Genomic DNA, 6,323 nt, shown 5'->3' on the forward strand with positions numbered 1-6,323 from the left:
TGTGGCTACGTTGAAAAAGCACATGGAAGCAGATCAGCAACCAGTGACCACACGGTAATTGTGAGCCCAGAAGTGGCGGAGGAGGTATGAAGTGATACGGTCATCCTTTTGGGGGTCTGTCAAGCTGTTTCCATAAGGAGCTCGGCGTGCCTTTGAAGTAATAATCATTTTTTAACTGCTCTCATGGGTGCTTCAGGCTAGCTTGCTTCACCTGGCAAGGCTACAAATGGCGGGATATAGTATTTGCCCCATCCCTGTAGGCATTCAAAGCCAGGCTGGATGTGGCTCTGGGCAGCCTGGGCTGCTGGTTGGCGACCCTGCACATAGCAGGGGATTGGAACTGGATGAGCATTGTGCTCCTTTGCAACCCAGGCCATTCTGTGACTCTACGATATGAAATTATCGCAAAGAGCCCACTGAAAGATGCAAGGAAAGAAAGGAGCCCTCACGCGGCCCATAACAAACATGGCGGCAGCACCGCCCGTAGCAGCGGAAGCAGAACGCTGGCTCTCCATTGGCCAAATTCATCGCTGACGAGCCCGCCTCCTCACTTAACTCGCCTTCCGATAGGCTTTCGCGTTCTCTGAGCCCGCCCCTACCTCCTTGCTGTCACAGGGCGCAAAGTTTGTGCGCATGCTCAGCGTCCCCGGAAGTTGTGTAGTGAGGGCGCGGCGCAAAATGGCGGCTGCGGGGCGGCTGCAGGCCTGGGGCGTGCTGCGCAAACCGAGCCCGGTGACGGAACTGTGGGACGGCACGCGGTGGGAATTGCCGCTGGGCTGAGCCAGGCCCGTCGGTGAGGAGCCCCCAGTGCTTCAGGAGTGGTCTCGTCAGGGCGGAGCAGAGCAGGAGGAGCGTCTTTCTCGCCCTGCTGGCCGTGCTCCGTCCATCCCAGGACACACTGCTGCCCCAGTGCCAGCCACAGACCGACATTCACAGCCGGTCATCATCCGTTTGGCAGCTGTTGGTCAATCGTTGGTCAGCCAGAACCCCCACGTCCTTCTCACAGCTCCTCTCCAGCAGCTCAGCCCCAACCTGCGCAGCTCCATGAGGTTATTTCTCCCCAGCTGTAGGATCCTGCACTCCTCCTTGTTAGACCCAAGGATCTCCAACCCTCACCGAAAGCCAGGCTGGATTTTTCCATGCTGCCAGCAATGTGTCAGATTCCCTCTGCCAGCCTACATCATGTAATTACCCAGTGTGGTCTGTTGGGCTGAAAACTGCACGTCATGTGGTCACAAAATAAAAAAGTAGCTTTCTTTAAAGTGCTACAGCCAAAGGAAATGAGGGGAATGGTTATCACCTGACATCTCTTCTACCCATGGGGAAATCTCCCTTTCTGTCCAGGTGCCCTTCTTTAGGGCTGTGCCATACTTTGATACACACAAGTTTGTGTTTGGTGACAGTTTACTTGGGCATATTTGCTTTTATTTAGGTGTACATTATGAAAATAACAGTTATTATGAAAATAACTGTTTACTTACAGGATTAAGGGGACAATTTGTCATAACAGCTCTTCTTACCATCTATCAGTGTGTATGCAACGTGACTTTTTGGAGGAGGAGGAAATGTCTATGTTTTCTGATACAAGCCAATGGGATTTACCATGCTCTTGAAGAATGAGACCCTGAAATAACCACTGCTTTATCTACTGTGAGCTTACAATGAATGCCACTGTTATTTTTTCCCTTTTCCCTTCAGGCCATATTTATTCTGCCTTTTCCTGTGTGTTTCTGTTTTGCAACCTTTTCTCTGTAGGTTGGTATTAATGTTGTTGTGTGGCAAGTGCATGAGGCAGATCGTTATCTTCTCGTGGAATTGCAACCTGAAGCAAGCCGAGATTCTTAGAACTGGTTGTGTTCAAGTTTGTCAGATAACATTTTAGAGACTAAAAGCAAAAATTAAGGCGGAATCACGTAGGGGCAGATGCTGAGTGTAAGCAAATGTTGCATGTTTAGACTGCATAAAATAATGGACTTTGTTGTTGTTGTTCTTTAACAGCTATAAAGATGGAGTGCTTAGGAAATACCAGGATGAAAACTGATTTCATAAACTTTATCAAAGACCAGGAATGGAAATCCACTGAACCAGTTTCATCATGGTTTCATCCTTCCTTCTACCTGTAAGTTTTGGTAGGACTCCCGTACTTGTTTGTTGTCAAACAGGCACACTTCAAGGGCAGGGTGGGACAGCTGCAGCGTGTGTGCACCTCACCTGGTGTAGTTTCCTGAGCAAAGTTTACTTCTAGGTTTCAAATGCTTAAAGTGCTGTGCTACATTGAAATGTTACTTTTTTGGTGGCTCTTATAGGAAGCCTGGCATTGTTTGCCTGTTTACAACACTACCTGAATCTTTAAACTGTGTGCAGTTGATTTCCTACAACTGATTTTCCTATTACCCCATGCCAAGAAATGCATGAAATAAAGTGCTTATTTTAGGATTAATAAGTTTTCTATTGGAAACGTACAGTACCAGCTCCTTTCTGCATATTGAAGCAGTGTGCAGGCCTCTACTGGTGAATGTCCACTTCTGCAACTCAGTCTTTAGAAATTTATGTAGTCTTAATGTTTAGAATTCTCTTTTCTTTTAAGGTTAATCAATACTTAATGCTAAAGTTTCATAATAACAGGGAAATGTCAGAACCAGCAGAAAATACGTGGCAGATAGCCTGGTCTTCTTTACTTGTGTGTAAATTGCAGCTAAACTCAACTGTCTGAATATCTCTCAGTTCTTATACTTTTTATTCAATAGGCTAATTCTTTGATTTAGGAAGTGTCCAAATTGCTTAATTAGTGATATCTTTAATAGAGTTCCAGTTGTTGGGCCGTAAATAACTGATGAATTTTAGTTACTTTTGTTTATATTCTGTGTCAGCAGGTTTAAGTCAAGGGATTTTGCCAAGGATTTGGTAGTTGTCCTGTGTGGAGTGATGTCAGTTCTGGAGGTGCTTCATGGGAAATGGGTGCTTACTGAAGTAACAGACAGAATAGAAGATAAAAGTAAATTAATCCAAAGGGAAACCAGGCATGAGCAGACAGTTGGTCAACGTGCAACTAAATAATGACTCAGCAGGCAAATCAGAAGACAATCGATTCTGATTAACTTGGGTATTTTCATGTACACTTTTCTGCTTTGTTTCAGGGTGAGCAGTATGTCAGCTTTGTGTCAGATGTCAGCGTGGATCAGGGTATGTGCTTCTACTGACTTTATTTCAATATTTATTTCAGTATTTATGATACTCAGTCATTCTTGAAATGATTCTCCTGCCTTTTGTTGTAGCACTGCCACGGTTATTTAACAGAAGGCATTGGAATGCAGATTTGGGGCTCGTATGCTGTGTTCCTGTTGGCAACTCTCTTCTCAGGACTGATCTGCAACTTGAAAGTGAACCACTTGAAGCACATCAGTTTGTGTCTGCTGCGTGCCTTTGGTTTAACCTTATCTTTCTTCCATTTCAGATAATGGTGTTCTTAGCAGACTGCCTCTGTGCTTCCAAAAACACAGGCCAGCACAGTACCCTTATTCAAGCAAGCACACTGTGTGCTTCTAGTTCAGCTGTTGGGTAAATCTTAATAAAAATGGGTTTGTAACTTGTGTCTGCAGAACAGGAGCTTTAGGGAAGAAGTCTCATGTGTGATTTGTGTTTTCTTTACCTGCAGCTACTTGCATTTTATGGTTTATATTGGGATTGTGTATGCAGCTAACACTAAACTATTTCTTCAAAATAATTCTTCAGCTGGCAGAAAAATACCACGTCTGCAAGTTGTGAAATGCACGGGAGATAGAATAAAGTTGTTGAATCACTGCCTTCTTTTCTGGAGTTCTCAGTTTTGAAGAGTTGGGGGATTTGTCTCTTGTTGAGGGGCAAAGTGTCACAGAATTGTAGGGGTTGGAAGGGACGTCTAGAGATCATCGAGTCCAACCTCCTGCAGAGCAGCTCCTTCAGCAGGCTGCACAGGTTGGCATCTCTAGCCTGGAAGACAGCACACCTCTCTGGAGAGGTTCCCACGTGGGAGCCTCCGTGCCCCCCAGCAAGGAGTCCCCAATTACTAAGACTCTCTGCCCTTTTTTGGTGGCACTGGTACTGATGCAGTACCCCGACTGGCCCTGCTCCCTATGCTTCTTACCCCCTGTATTATCAACATGCCTCTCAGGGCTGGGTTCTGACTGCTTTTCAGACTGCTGTCCAGCCTGAAAGCCTCAGATCCATTACTCAGGGGCACTTCAGGGGTTCTCTATAACAGAGAAGCAAAACTGCAGCTGTTTCCATGGAAAAAAAAAAAATGCTGTAACACTATAGTGAGTGAGCCATTTGTGATGTGTTGCTGTGAAAAGAAGAGCTTAAATGATTCCCTGGACTGAAGCTGCACTGAGATACTTGTGGTCTCTAGCTGGGACTGGCTTGCATATCTCATGGTCATTTGAGTAATTTGGGTTAGATGATTTTTATGGTTTGGGAAAGAGCTTTCATGCATACCAGGCTCTGAGTGATAGCCGGCGGGTGGGGGGATGTATTCTTGTGTTGCAAAAAGAATGTGGGCCAGTTGACAAACGATGTTTAAAATTCAGTTCTTTGTTACTTCTTTCCATTTGCCAAAAATCCTGCTGCATATGGACGCAAATCATCTCAGCTACAGAGTGCTTCCTCCTCTTGTCCACCTACACACAGTATATCAAACCCTACCAGCCGTGGTGGCCAACACCGGTGCGTTTATCTTGGAGTAGGAAGCTCAGATGAGGATTGGCCAAGTTCTGCAATGAAAGATCCTTGGCAGGGGGAACAAATCAACACAAGGTATGCTCAGCAGCTTGAGCCAGCGTACAACTGCTGGCTTTTCTCAGCACAGCGTCTGTTTTGCCTCTGCTTCCTTGGTCTTTTCCCCCATCTCTTCCCTTACAGAGTATAAGAACAGGGCAGTGTTGTGGCTGCTCTTGGTGCGTGTGCAGTTAGCTGGAAAAAGGCAGTGATGCTCACTGCAGTTTCTTCTCAACAGGAACGAGGAATTTGTATTGCCTGGGGAGTGAGTGAACGTGCATACAAGCCCAACTTCCCTCCTCTTCCACTCAATTTATTATGTATAACAGAAAGCAATAGCCAGTCCAAAGGGAAAACAGCTAAAAGTTGAGCTGAAATGGATAATTAAAATAGTTGGGATTAGCTTCAAGAAAAACAATGAAGTAGCTGTCTGGCAGTTTGTGTTTGCCAGCTTGTCAGTTAGCCATAGGCCTGGTTTTGAAACGGGCAGAGTTCCATTTGTGACAAAAATCAACAGGAAAGGGGAAGACTCAATATGTTGTAGCACTGTTTCTGTGTTAAGAAATAAGAGAATACAACTTTGATAGTAATTTAAAGACTTTTTTACTTAGAAGTGAGAGAATGTGCCTGATGACACTATCTTGCCTCCTTTTCTGCATCAGCTGAAGGTCTGGGTCTGTGTCACAGCACAGTGAGGCTGTCTGCCTTGTGGGTGCCATTGCACGAGGTTTGTTCTGCATTGGTGAGGCTCAGATCTGCCACGAGCACAGTCACATCGATCCGTGCCATCTGACTCCTCGGGGTTGTCCAACACTGCTGACAAATCACAGCATGTATCTGACTCGGAATCTGCCGAAGAGAAAAACTCGAGGAGGCCAAGTGCTGTGTTTGTATGGCCTGAATTCCATTGATGTGCTTTATCAAGTCACGGGGGAGAAGAGCCCAGAGCCCCCAGAAGTGCTGGCACAGAGAAACGGGCAGGATGTGAGCTGGATGTGGTCGGGGCTGACAGCTGCGCTGCTGGAGGAGCTGGAGTGCAGGACTGAGTGAGCACGGTGGGGATGTGCTTGGCCTTGTCTTCTGGCTCTCAGGCAGGTGTGATGCTGCTGCTCCATGGCAGCGAGGAAGGGCTGAGCGAAGCCTTCCCTTATCACTGAGCCTGGCTGGTGTGTTCATGTGGGCTGTTCAGCCCCTGAGGCTTCCAGGAAAATGTCACGCATTTCCCTTGTTGAATTTTCCTTGCTGTTTACTGGGCTGCAAAGCTGATTTCTTAGGTGACTGGAGAAGTGTCTTGGCTCTGAGGATAACTAACCGTGTCCTCCTCTCCTCATCTCCTGGGCAGGAGCTGAGCTTTTGTTGGAGATTTCTCTGCTTTCTTTGGCAAAAATGAAAAGAAAGAGCCCTGCCGGGATCTGCTGGCCGCTGGGGGAGAGCTGTTTGGCTCGGTGCTTTGCTGGAGCTCTGAGCGATGACTAAATCCACCCAAATCCCACTCATGGTGCTGCAGAGACCTTGCTGGGCTGGAGGAGCACAGAGCCAGGTCAGAGGCATAATAAAACATCTTTTTTTTT

At 46.5% G+C, this 6,323-nt stretch overlaps 1 non-coding gene across 2 annotated transcripts in view; it reads left to right on the forward strand.

Annotated features, from left to right (window-relative positions):
* Nucleotides 1-361: 361 nt before the first annotated feature.
* Nucleotides 362-6,323, forward strand: part of LOC104911292 — a 7,161-nt gene continuing 1,199 nt past the window's right edge. Inside the window, exons 1-4 of one of the 2 annotated variants that reach the window (XR_004160014.1) lie at nucleotides 362-1,049; nucleotides 1,999-2,119; nucleotides 3,138-3,183; nucleotides 3,276-4,791. This is a non-coding gene — a transcript (uncharacterized LOC104911292). Of the gene's footprint in view, nucleotides 1,185-1,998; nucleotides 2,120-3,137; nucleotides 3,184-3,275; nucleotides 4,792-6,323 lie in introns of both variants that reach the window. The other variant, XR_002115571.2, reaches the window with a different exon arrangement.

The sequence above is a fragment of the Meleagris gallopavo genome, chromosome 5 (genome assembly GCF_000146605.3).
Source record: "Meleagris gallopavo isolate NT-WF06-2002-E0010 breed Aviagen turkey brand Nicholas breeding stock chromosome 5, Turkey_5.1, whole genome shotgun sequence".
Taxonomy (NCBI): Eukaryota; Metazoa; Chordata; class Aves; order Galliformes; family Phasianidae; genus Meleagris; species Meleagris gallopavo.